Source organism: Panthera tigris, chromosome A1 (assembly GCF_018350195.1).
Source record: "Panthera tigris isolate Pti1 chromosome A1, P.tigris_Pti1_mat1.1, whole genome shotgun sequence".
Classification (NCBI taxonomy): Eukaryota; Metazoa; Chordata; class Mammalia; order Carnivora; family Felidae; genus Panthera; species Panthera tigris.
In genome coordinates this window covers 169,611,202-169,623,502 of record NC_056660.1, presented here as the reverse complement: position 1 = coordinate 169,623,502, position 12,301 = coordinate 169,611,202, and the positions used below count along the sequence as shown (strand labels likewise).

The window sequence follows — 12,301 nt, the reverse complement described above, 5'->3', positions numbered from 1 at the left end:
ACGATTTCACATCCACATCAATGAAGAAAAGATGAGTTGGTAAAAGGATAGCTGGGTAGCCAGCCAGTTGAGGGGAAGGAACAATAATAGCCCCACCTCACAGCTCACCTCCCACGTAAATTCCAGCTGCAATGTATCATATTTTTTTCTTTATTTTTAAAAAGATTGAATATTGGGAGAAAACAATAGGTGATTATTTTTTCCAACAATATTGGTAAACTTTCTAAAAGTGACAGCAAAGTCAAAAACCATGTAGGGAAAGACATCAATATGACCACAAAAAATTTAATTTTTCTATATGCAAATAAAAAAGGAGAAACATAGTAACCAGAATTAAAAGAAAAATCACAAACTGGACAAAATTACATTTTAACATTATCAAGACAATTTGTCACTTTATTGTAAAAAAGAGCACTTACCACGAGTAAAGGTAATTCAATAGAAATTTAAGCGAAGAACATGACAAGGCAAGTCGTAAAAAAATACAAATGGATAATAGTTATATGAAAAAAAAGTCTGCCCTTTAGTAATTGAAGAAAGGAAAATTTAATAACTATCTTACCCCTATTTAAATGACAGTGTTTAAAAGGGAAAATGTACATTGTCATGCAATGTGAAAAGAAAGTAGCTGTCATTCATTTCTGGAGTGGCATGAAACATAACAGCTTTTTCCTGGAGGGCTGCTTGGCAATATGTATTAAAAAGCCATGAAAATAATCATCTCTTTTGTTTCCTAACTCTTAGGAAACAAATATAAGGTGTATACATTTACTTATGCACATATTTATGACATAATTGCTCATAACAGGAAAAATTGGATAAAACAGGATACTAAATATCAAGTAATTATTATCCATTACTTATTAATTAAAATGATTCATCTATATGATCCTTTAAGCAAAATATATTTACTGAGCACCCATCCTGGTTATAGTTACTGTACTAAGCAATGAAGTTAAAATGATAAATAAGTCAAAGTCCTTGCGTTGTTAGAACTCACATTCTAGTTAGGTGATAAATAATAAATAAGTATGTCAAATAATGAAACAAACATATAATGCAATGTCATTGACATGTATTATATATATTTAATAAAATCGAGCAAGTGATAGAGGCAGCATTTTTAGATTGTTTGGTCAAGGACGTCCTCTTTGAGGAAATGATCTTTAAACAGACGTAAATGAAGTGAAGGAATGAACCATGTGTGAATATTTGGAAGAAAGATTTTCAAGGCAGGATGAAGTCTAAAGTGCTGATGACGAGCTAGGTAGGTAGTCAACGTGCAAGGGCTCACTGAGAGCTGAAAGGGTAGGGGACAGATTTGGCAGGACTTTGTTGGAGATGGACAAGAACTTAGATCTTTTAAGAGCATAATGAGGCGACCTTAATGATATTTTAGAAGGACAAACCCGAGTTCTGGATGGGGTAAATGTGGAAGCCTCCTCTAGTAGCAGACCACTGAAAGCAGTGTAGTGCCCTCTAATCTATGGTTTCACTTTCCCAGGTTTCAGTTTCCTGTGCTTTTCAGTTTCCAACAGGAAACTGCAGGCTGGAAGCAGATGATTCTCCTTCACAAGGATAGTCAGAAGACCAATAGTTGCCTAATGCTACGTCACAATGCCTGTGTCATTTATCTCACTTTCTATCATGTAGGCATTTTATTATCTTGCATCCTCACAAGAAGAAGAAGAAGAAGGATGAGTACTGGACAGTAAGATATTTTGAGAGAGAGAGAAAGAGAGAGACTATATTCACAAAATTTTATTATAGTTTCTCATTATAATTGTTCTGTTATTATTCATTACTGTGCCTAATTTATAAATTAAACTTTATCATAGATATGTATGTATAGTAAAAAATAGCATATATGGGGTTTGGTACTATCTGCAGTTTCAGGCATCCACTGGTGGATCGAGCTGAGTCTCTCATGAAATTGCTGTCAAAACTCCAGTTTGAGGTACAGTTATTTAGACTTAACTGGGCTTGACTGGGACTAGAGGATTCACTTCCAAAATATCTCACTCAGCTAACTGTGGAAAGAATGCCTCTTTTTTTGCTGGTTTGCTGTCAGGAGGTCTAAATTCCTTGCCACATGGAGCTCTCCATAGAAGTCTTGGAGTGTCCTTCTAATGTGAGAGTTGGCTTTGAGAGAGAGCAAGGAGGATTCTACACTGTCTTTATGACCTAACCCCACTTCATCACTTCTGTCACATTCTAATCTCTAGGAGTGAGTCACTAAACCCACCCCACACTGAAGTGGAAGGAATTTGGCTCCATCTTCTGGAGGAAGGATTACCTAATAGTTTGTGTTCATATTTTTAAATAACTACAATTAAACTGTTACATAATAATGATTTATAGAGGCATACAAATTTACTAATCAGGAAAAATTCCACAAAATTATGGTGCTTATTTACTTAATTTGGGTGGGGAAGGAGAAGGAGAGAGAGGGAGAGAGAGAGAGAGAGAGAGAGAGAGAGAGAGATGTGGGGCTGTATCCTGCATCCCTGGGATCGTGACCTGAGCCAAAATCAAGAGTCAGATGCTCAACCAACTGAGCCATCCAGTTGTCCCCCAAAATAGATTTGAAGGATTTGTTTGCTTTGAAAAGAATCACATGATAGAAATATTTATAATCATAAAATAGTTTCTTAAATATTTTTAAAAGTCTAGCCATTCAGTTAAAGTTGAAATAAAAATGAAGAGTAGCATTCTTTTTGATCACCGAGTAATAGTCCACTGTGTATATATACATCTTCTTTATTCATTCATCAGTCATGGACATTTGGACTCTTTCCATAATTTGGCTAAATGCTGCTGTAAACATTTAAAAGAATGAAATCTTGCCATTTGCAAGAATGTGGTTGGAAGTAGAATGTATTATGTTAAGGGAAATAAGTCAGTCAGAGAAAGACAAACGTATGGTTTCGCTCACATGTGGAATTTAAGAAACCAAACAGATGAACATGGGGAAGGGAAGGAAAAGTAAGATAAAAACAGAGAGGGAGGCAAACCGTAAAAGACTCTTAGATACAGAGAACAAACAGAGGATTGCTGAAGGAGCCAGCTAAATGGGTAATGGGTGTTAAGGAGGGCACGTGGGATGAGTACTGGGTGTAATATGTAAGTGATGAATAACTAAATTCTACTCCTGAAACCACTAAAAATAATAATAATAAAAAAGAAATGAAGAATAACAGATTATTTTGACAGTTTTCCAAGAACTGGCACAAAATATATTACCTGCTCAATGAAAGTACAAAAAAAGCAGGTCATTCATTTATATCAATATTTTACTCAGAGACTCTTATAATGAATGAATTTAGCTCACAGGATAAAATGAAAATCATCTATGCAGGAATTCACCCAGCAATATTTATTAAGCACTAATATATGCAAGTCACTGTATTAGGTACTAAGATGCAGCTATATATTGTCTCAAGGATGGAATTTGAAGATATTGAAAATATTTATTTCTCATGCATATAGGGACCAAGAAAAAGTTTTCCAAATAAATTTTAATATGTAATAAGCCACATCCTCCTATACTTGCTTCTTTTTGATAATTTTCTTGGCTAATCTGCCATTTAGTCTTCCAAATGAACTTTAAAAAACATTTAATTCTTCACCCTCATTCTTCTAAACACACACAGACACACACACACACACACATTTTGGGATTCAAAGTGTACTCACAAAATTTTTATGGTTAACTTTAAGATGTTAGATTTTTTTCATATTCTTAAAATATTTCCTTCAGTGGTTCAATGATTTCATTTGCTTAGGTCTATATTTATGCCAATCAATGTTCTGTTTCAAAAACATATTATATATTTCTATTTGTTGAGATCCAACATTTAGTTTACAATCTGCTTTGAGAATCTTACTGAATTCCTCCACCCCACAATAGTGTAACATCTTTATTTTACACTTCTTTATGAAAACAGAAGCGTCCCTACTCCTTTCTTGCACTTCAATACTTTAACTTGGATTACAGAAGCTATAAACAAATCTCTTTCAAAATTTTTTTTGTGATTTCATTTTGTGGCCAAGGGAAAATTTATTGTTTAGGTATATCTGGTTTCAGAGCTCAACATCAGTTTTTTTCCAGTCATAACTTCTGCATTTTTGAGTTCTTAACTTTGATTAATGTTTGGGTGATGTGTTCTTTGAGTGGTTTGAGTAGTTTAATCTTAAAGTGGAGGAGGAGGAAGGGAAGAATTTGTGGAATCTCCCTTATATAAACATGTCCTTTAGTTGTCTTCCCTATAGAATTCATGAGTAGCTACTTTTTTTTTCCTGAATGCTCTGCAGAATCAACTGATTTTTATATTTGAAGAAGAATTTTTATCCAAGCTTTTATTTTTTGTGAGTAATGTGTTTAGTAGTTTGTATTTTTAATGCTTTTAATATTTTTCCTAGATCTCATGAAATACAAAAAAACCCCATCAAATTGCAGTTTTTCCATATTTATTTTATTTTGAATATGGTAAGCACTTTTTTTTTCTTATTTCACCCATCTTCCCATTTATCTCCCCTCTGGTAACCATCAGTTTGTTCTCTATATTTAGGAGTCTGTTTTTTTGTTTGTCTCTTTTTCCCTTGTTCATTTGTTTCTTAAATTCTACATATGAGTGAAATGACATGATGTTTGCCTTTCTCTGACTGACTTATTTCACTTGCATTGTATACACTAGACCCGTCCATGTTATTGCAAATGGCAAGATCTCATTCTTTTTTATGGCTGAGTAATATTCCCGTGTGTGTGTGTGTGTGTGTGTGTGTGTGTGTGTGTGTGTGTATCTTTATCCATTCATCTGTTCATGGACACTTGGGCTGCTTCCATATCTTGACTATTCTATATAATGATCCTATAAACATGTAGTGCATATATCTTTTCAAATTGGTATTTTCATATTCTTTGGGTAAATACACACTAGTGGAATTACTGGATCATATTGTAGTATTATGTTTAATTTTTTGAGGAACCTCTATACTGTTTTCCACAGTGACTGCACCTAGTTTGCATTCCCACCGACAGTGCAAGGACTTTCCTTTTTTTCCCCATCTTTGCCAACACTAGTTGTTTTTTTGTGTTCTTGAGTTTAGCCATTCTGACAGGTATGAGGTGATATCTCATTGTGGTTTTGATTTGCATATCCCTGATGATGAGTGACGTTGAGCATCTTTTCAAGTGTCTGTTGGTCATGTGGATGTCTTCTTTGGAGAAATGTCTGTTCATATCTTTTGCTGATTTTTAACTGCATTATTTTTTCAGTGTTGAGTTGTATAAGTTCTTTATGTATTTCAGATACTAATCTTTTATTGGCTATGTCATTTACAAATGTCTTCTCCCATGTAGTAGATTTTCTTTTAGTTTTGTTGATTGTTTCTTTTACTGTGCAGAAACTTATTTTGATGAAGTCCCAATAGTTTCTTTTTGCTTTTATTTCCTTTGTCTCATATCAAGAAATATGTTGCTATGGCAGGAATGTGGTAAGCATTCTTAATTTGCTATCTCAACTATTTTTTTCATCAAAAGATTTTTCCCTGCTATACTTTATTATAATTTATATCTTTGTTCTCTGTTTTTAGAACACATTCTATGTGGGCTGGGACTCTACGATCTGCTTTCTAAGATGTGTCTTTTACAGTATTTCTCAATTTTACTTTTATTCTTGCCCTCAACTTACTGATCTATTAGGAGGAATGTGTTTCAGAGAAGCCTGGGATCTGATACTGTAATTTCTTAAACTTTATCATTTTTTAGAATTAATTAAAAAATTTTTTTTACATTTATTTATTTTTGAGAGACAGAGAGAGACAGGTGGGGGAGGGACAGAGATAGGAGACACAGAATCCAAGCAGGCTTCAGGCTCTGAACTCTCAGCACAGAGCTGGATGAAGGGCTGGAACTCACCAACTGTGAGATCATGACCTGAGCCGAAGTCAGCCGCTTAATCGACTGAGCCACCCAGGTGCCCCTATAATTAATTTTTTAAAAAGTCTTTATTATTTTTCAAGCAGTTTTAGGTTCATGCCAAAATTAAGAGGAAGGTACAGAGATTCCATATACTCCCTGTCCTCAACACATGCAAAGCCTCCCCGATTATCAACATCCTCAACTGGAGTAGTAATTTGTTACAGTTGGCAAACTTGGACTGACACATCATAATCATCCAAAAGTCTGTGGTTTATGTTAAAGTTCACTGTTGGTGTTGTACATTCTATGGGTTTGGACCAATATTTTCTGTTTTAAATATCAAAATGTACTAAAAAATCAAAAAACGTATTTGGTGCTTATTATGAACAGAAATAAATCAGGATTGATGTATTTCAAGTTTACATCAGTTACATTCTCTTTTGAAGTTTTTGATTTTTTAATTTTTTAAAGTTTTTATGAAGTTTTAATTTTTTTAGGCAGTTATTTCACCAGGACAATACCTGCATATTAGCTTTGAGTTTAATCAGAATTGCTCTTCCACATAGTGAAACACCTGTGAACATTTGTAGAATATTTGAAGTTCCTCATCCATTGGTAGGTGGGAATCTTATAAGGATTCAAATTAATTTTATTGTATCCTATCTTTAAAAATTAATCATTCTTTTGTATTTAAATTCGCCCTCTTGTGCTTAGTACATACAAAACACCCTGGATGCTTTGTTTACCCACTATCCGAAATAAAGAGGACATTAGCAGATTTAGGTTTTCTATATAAAAGGCGCTTAGGAACAACAGTTTGACTAGAAGACATAACCTTCTAACGTACCCTTATACAGCAATCATGCTGTTTTTATTTACTTTATTTTTTTCATGTAGATGGGGGGCATTGGGCCAGATTTGGGAGGAGGAAGATAAATGTTGAGGAGACCCAGGAGCACTGCCAAACCTCTTCTCACTGCAGCTACTGGCTGCATATCCAGCATACAGTATTTAAAACGAATCATTACCATGTGCTTTATCATTGTATTTTACAGCTAACAAAAGTCTTTCACGCATCATTGCATCTATTCGTTGGAAACTAAACACAAACGTGGTGAAGGAGGGGAAAAGAATGTGGAATTGCATTTATAGGTCCTAATTGGCTAAGCCCTGGTCAGCAGCTAAAAGAGCATACTTCCGGCTCTAAAAGTGAATTCCACAGCGTCCTTAGCAACTAGTCTCGATCCCCAGCGATCCCGAGCACCACGGTGAGTCCCGCTTCTGATGACATGAGAACTAAAGTTGCCACGTCCACCATGAGGGCAGCCGGGAACCCCATAAAGACACCAAAATGGGAGCGCGGAGCGTCGTTCTAAGATACCATAGCTCTGGCTGTAGGAAACAGCCTCTGCTACTCGCGCCCCTAGCCCAGGCTCACCATCCCCGCCTGCCTAAGAATCTAAGCAGTACCGGGGAAACTCCCTCGAGGGCAGGAAGGGTGAAGGTGGGGAGTCAGCCACCAGGCCTTTTGACAGGGAAATGGCTTTTTTTTTTTGGCTGGGAGACTAAAGGAGATGTGGTAAGTTCCCCTGGTATCAATGGGAAAACTCATAGGATATTTTCTCTGGACTGGGTTTGTGTGTCCGGACAACCCTTACTTGCGTTGTTGGAGAGTCTTCAAGTCTTTGTATAGTTGGTGAAATTACACTCACCTCCCATTTTTTTGTATTCAGACTCTTTTGAACTTCAAAAGAGAAAGTTTAAAAGTTTGGAGAAGAGTGTAGATGTGTGTGTTGCGGGGGGGCGGGGGGGGGCGGGTAGGGGGGTGCGTACCTTGAGGATGTGAAATAAAAAGATTTTTAAAACGCAATTTATCTTGGGAAAAAAGGTATAAGCTATCGATTAGGAAAAATCTGTGTGTGTGTGGTGGGGGGGGTAAAGTGATGGTAGGATCCCTTTACCTTATCTCAACAATATATTTGAATGGATTCTATCTTTTTGACGGTCTTTGATCAATTTATCTTTTGATCTCTAAGGTTATAGTCTAAATCTTGCATTCTTTAAATCAAATAACCTACCCAAAGACTCGATATAATTTTAACATTGTCTAGTTCTCAGAAATTGTCTTTTAAAGTGTACTTTTCCAACATTGTTTTCATTGGGGCTTAAAAAAATACACTAGGGCTTAAGGTTAATTTTTTTTTTTTTTTTAAATCTGTGCCAAGTTGCAGATGAACTGCCAAGCACCCAGGCAGCTTGCTGGAGCCATTGTAGGAGCTGAAACATATCTCTCCAATGTGTAAAGACTTTTTGTTTTGCTACCCCACATAAATCTTTAGATTCAAGGTGAGTACCAGATTTTTGTTTCAGTAAGAACTATTCTGTATGCTCTCTTCTTATGGAACATCTGATTCATTATTAGGATCATTCATTAGTATGATAGACTTGGTAAGTGTTTTTCTCTTCAAGTTCATTGTCCATCCAGAGCTTCTGGTAAAGTGCATGGTCACAAGTGCTTAGTAAACAGTTTAGTGCTATCAGTTAGAATTTCCCAAAATGTGTCCTGCATGTGACTCTAGGTGATAGTATCCTAAAGGTTCCTCCTGATCAAATGTAAAAATTATACATTGTACTGCTCAGGGAAATTTGCAGTGCACAGGAACATATTAACCACTCCTAGAGGTCTTAGGATATGCAAACCTATTTAATTTTCTTTAGTGTAGTATTTCCCAAACTTACTTCACAACAAAAAGCTTTTAGGACATAACTACACCCCAAGAATCTGTATTTCACAAAACATATTTGAGAATTACTATTCAAACCTAAACAGTGTACTCTTTATTTTTGCTTATATTTCCATCAAAACAATTAGATTAGTTTTTTATTAAAATTTTTTAACGTTTATTCATTTTTTGAGAGACAGAGACAGAGCGTGAGTGGGGGAGGGGCAGAGAGAGAGAGAGAGAGCGAGAGAGAGAGAAATAGACACAGAATCTGAAGCAGGCTCCAGGCTCTGAGCTGTCAGCACAGAGCTCGATGCGGGGCTCCAACCCATGAACTGTGAGATCATGACTTGAGCTGAAGTTGGACATTTAACTAACTGAGCCACCCAGGTGCCTTCGATTAGTTTTTAAAATGTAAAACTATCTCTATTTGGAGATGTCATGATGGCGTATGTAGAAAATGCTAAAGAATCGACTAAAAATCTATTAGATCTAATAAAAAAGTTCAGCAATGTTGCAGCATATAAGATCAATATACAAGAATCACATGTAAGAGAATGAAGTTGAAATCCTATCTCACACTACCTAAATGTAAGAGTTAAAACTGTAAAACCCTTAGGAAAAAAAAGGCATAAATCTGATTTAGGGAATGGTTTCCTAGATATGGCAACTAAAACATACAATCAAAGAAAAACAGACCCCAAGGATTTCATCAAAATTACAAACCTTAGTGCTTCAAAGAGTGCCATCAACAAAGTGAAAACACAACCCATAGAATGGGAGAAAATTTTTTGGAAATCATACATTGATATGACTTGTATCGATGTGATTTGTATGTATGTATGCATGATTGATATGATTTATGTATAGAAGATATAAAAATAATCACAACTCAATAATAGAAGACAACCCAATTAAAAATGGGCAAAGGATCTGAATAGACATTTCTTTATAGGGGACACACAAATGGCTAGTAAGCACATGAAAAATGCTCAATATCATAAGCCATCAGGAAAATTCAAATAAAACCTCTTCATACCCTTTTGAATATTTGTAATTAAAAAGTTAAGTGTTGGGGTGGCTGGCTGGTTCAGTTGGATGAGCATGTGACTCTTGATCTCAGGGTCATGAGTTCTAGCCCCACATTGGGTGTAGTAGAGATTAGATTACTTAAATAAATAATTTAAATAAAAATAAAAAGACAAATGTTGGTGAGTATATGGAGAAATTGGAGCCCTTACACATTGCTAGTGACAATGTGAAATAGTGCAGCTGCTTTGGAAAACAATCTGGCAGTTCCTCAAAATGGTTAAATACAGAGTTACCATGTGATCCAGTAATTTTACTCCTTGTAAATACTCAAGAGAATTGGAAATACATGTGCACACATAAGTTTGTACATGATGTTAATGGCATAATTAGGACTGATCCCATTCAGATCTTGGATTCTTGGATCTCTGTCAGCAAGTCCATGGTTAAGGCAAGTTTATACTTACATTTATAGAATATAAAATTTCATAGCCACGTGTGTTATCACTAATGTTACATTGTGTGTGTGTATACGGAGGTTTGGGTGGGAACAAATACTGAAAACATTATTTTTTACAAGAATCCCAGGAGAGGATATAGAGCAGTTGTTGAGAAGAATAAATTTTACAGTTTTCTTCTAGCGCAGGTTGCCTAAATTGCATGTAATGACTTCATGCACCTGATATGAAGTGGTTATTCAGCTCTTACGTCACTCAAATACTTTTCAGGCTTTTCAGACTTTGTTTGCTTGGTGATGCATGAACAAATTGTGTATATCCTTCATATACTGTGGACATTGGGCTTTTCTATTACTGCCAAGTTCACCCTGTAACATTAGTACCCTAGGAACAGCCAACCAGTGCTTAGGGTCCTTAAAAACCTGTGGTCTTCCTTTCCCCAGCCATGGTTAAATTTCTTCCAGAAGGTAGCAACAGTACAGAATCTTTCATCAGGTTCAGAACTAAGGTTTTCATCAGATATCACCTTAGGAAATTCATCAATGTAACTTTTAGAAATCTTTTCATGAAGGTATTCAGATATTTTATACCATGAAGCTGTTTACATTTCTATAGTCAATCTTCTGAATATTGGTACTCATGTTCAGTGTTCATTTTTTCACTGTCAATTCTGTCCTGTTTATTGAACCACAAATCAGTCATTTCCCCTGTTTGGAAAGTTTAGCATCATTTTATATGTTTTATATACTCATCAGTCACTTGCTTTTACTCTTCATAGCCCTGGTTATTTATTTATTTATTTTTGGCTCTCTCAATCCAAAATTTGTCTTTTTTTCAGGGATTTTATATCATTATTTCTTTGATTTCTGTTTCTTCTCTAATGATTCTTTTGCTCATTCAAGAATGACCTAAAGATTTTGATTTATGCTTGTTTTAAGTTTCTAAAAGAACAATTAAAGACTACCATATTTATGAAACTGCCATTTCATAGTTTGGTGATGAAAGAATTCTATTGTGTTAAGTACTTTCAATTTTTAAGTATTCTGCTCATTAGATAAAGATACTTACATTATTTGAATTCAGGGCCAAAATAAAGAGTCATGTTAAGAGACAGATGGAAAACATATCTTACTCATATTTAAATTGAAATTTGACTATTCTCTAGATCTTGTCATAGATTTATAGAATTTCATATTGACAAAATATTTTTCTTGGGCATTTTTTGTCCTCCTAAAATAATCTGGAGTCCTATTATGGACTTCAGCATTTTGAAATGTGATAATGTTGGTTTGTAGACCTGTCTTTTTCTCCAGATTATAATTTCTTGAGGAAGAGATTATATTGTAATTAATTTCAGACCCAGGAAGCTCAAACATCATTAGCAATTTTATTTTTGTGAAAACTGAATCAAATTCCCTAAATGTAACCACTGACAATGAATAATGTATTGTTTGATAGTGCTAAATATAAAATGGTCAAAAATGTTCTTTTATTTCTAGTTTATATGTAAGTATGTGTGTGTGTGTGTGTGTGTGTGTGCGTGTGCGTGTGTATAGTTTTATTTCATTTTATATGTTGAATATTGCAAATGAATAAAAAGTACTGGCACACAACATAAACCCAATAAAAAAGTTCATGGACAATTGCATCCATTTTTGCAACTTCTTCACAGACCATTGATCACATTAGTAGTTTGTACTGAAGCCAAACCACTTCCTATGGTGAATATCAACCTAAACAAAGAGGAAAACTGAGGCAAGCTTGAATGATCAGAAATCGAGTTTATTCAGGGATAGCACAGGAATTGCAATTTGGGAAACGCAAACTATGGCAAACTACAGGCAGATTTGTTGAAGGTTTGGGCGGGCTATATTTATGGGAAAGGAGTGCAAAGAAGGGGGAGGTCCAGCCAGAGTCTAAGCAGTAAGTTCATTGGCTTGAGGATGGGAGAAGATTCATGGTGGATGTTCAGTGGTGGGAAAATAAATCCCCATATTCTGTAAGTCAGGCATTTCGATAGTTGGTCTCTTTATTTTATCAGTTTCATTTTCCTAGGGGTGCATGAGTGAGATTCTCCATTCCATATCCTCTGGTTCCATTTCTGATTGAAATCCTTTCACAATGAGTGAAAGATATGTAAGATATTTAAGTCAGAAGAAGACTTTTTC

At 35.2% G+C, this 12,301-nt stretch overlaps 1 protein-coding gene across 13 annotated transcripts in view; it reads left to right on the top strand.

Annotated features, from left to right (window-relative positions):
* Positions 1 to 12,301, top strand: part of TMEM232 (transmembrane protein 232) — a 210,865-nt gene that overhangs the window by 1,290 nt on the left and 197,274 nt on the right. For 5 of the 13 annotated variants that reach the window (XM_042991150.1, XM_042991144.1, XM_042991065.1 and 2 more), the window contains exons 1-3: positions 2,234 to 2,302; positions 6,979 to 7,191; positions 8,149 to 8,269. The gene's annotated coding sequence lies outside the window, so the exon portion shown is untranslated. The other 8 variants (XM_015542903.2, XM_042991086.1, XM_042991076.1 and 5 more) reach the window with 5 other exon arrangements.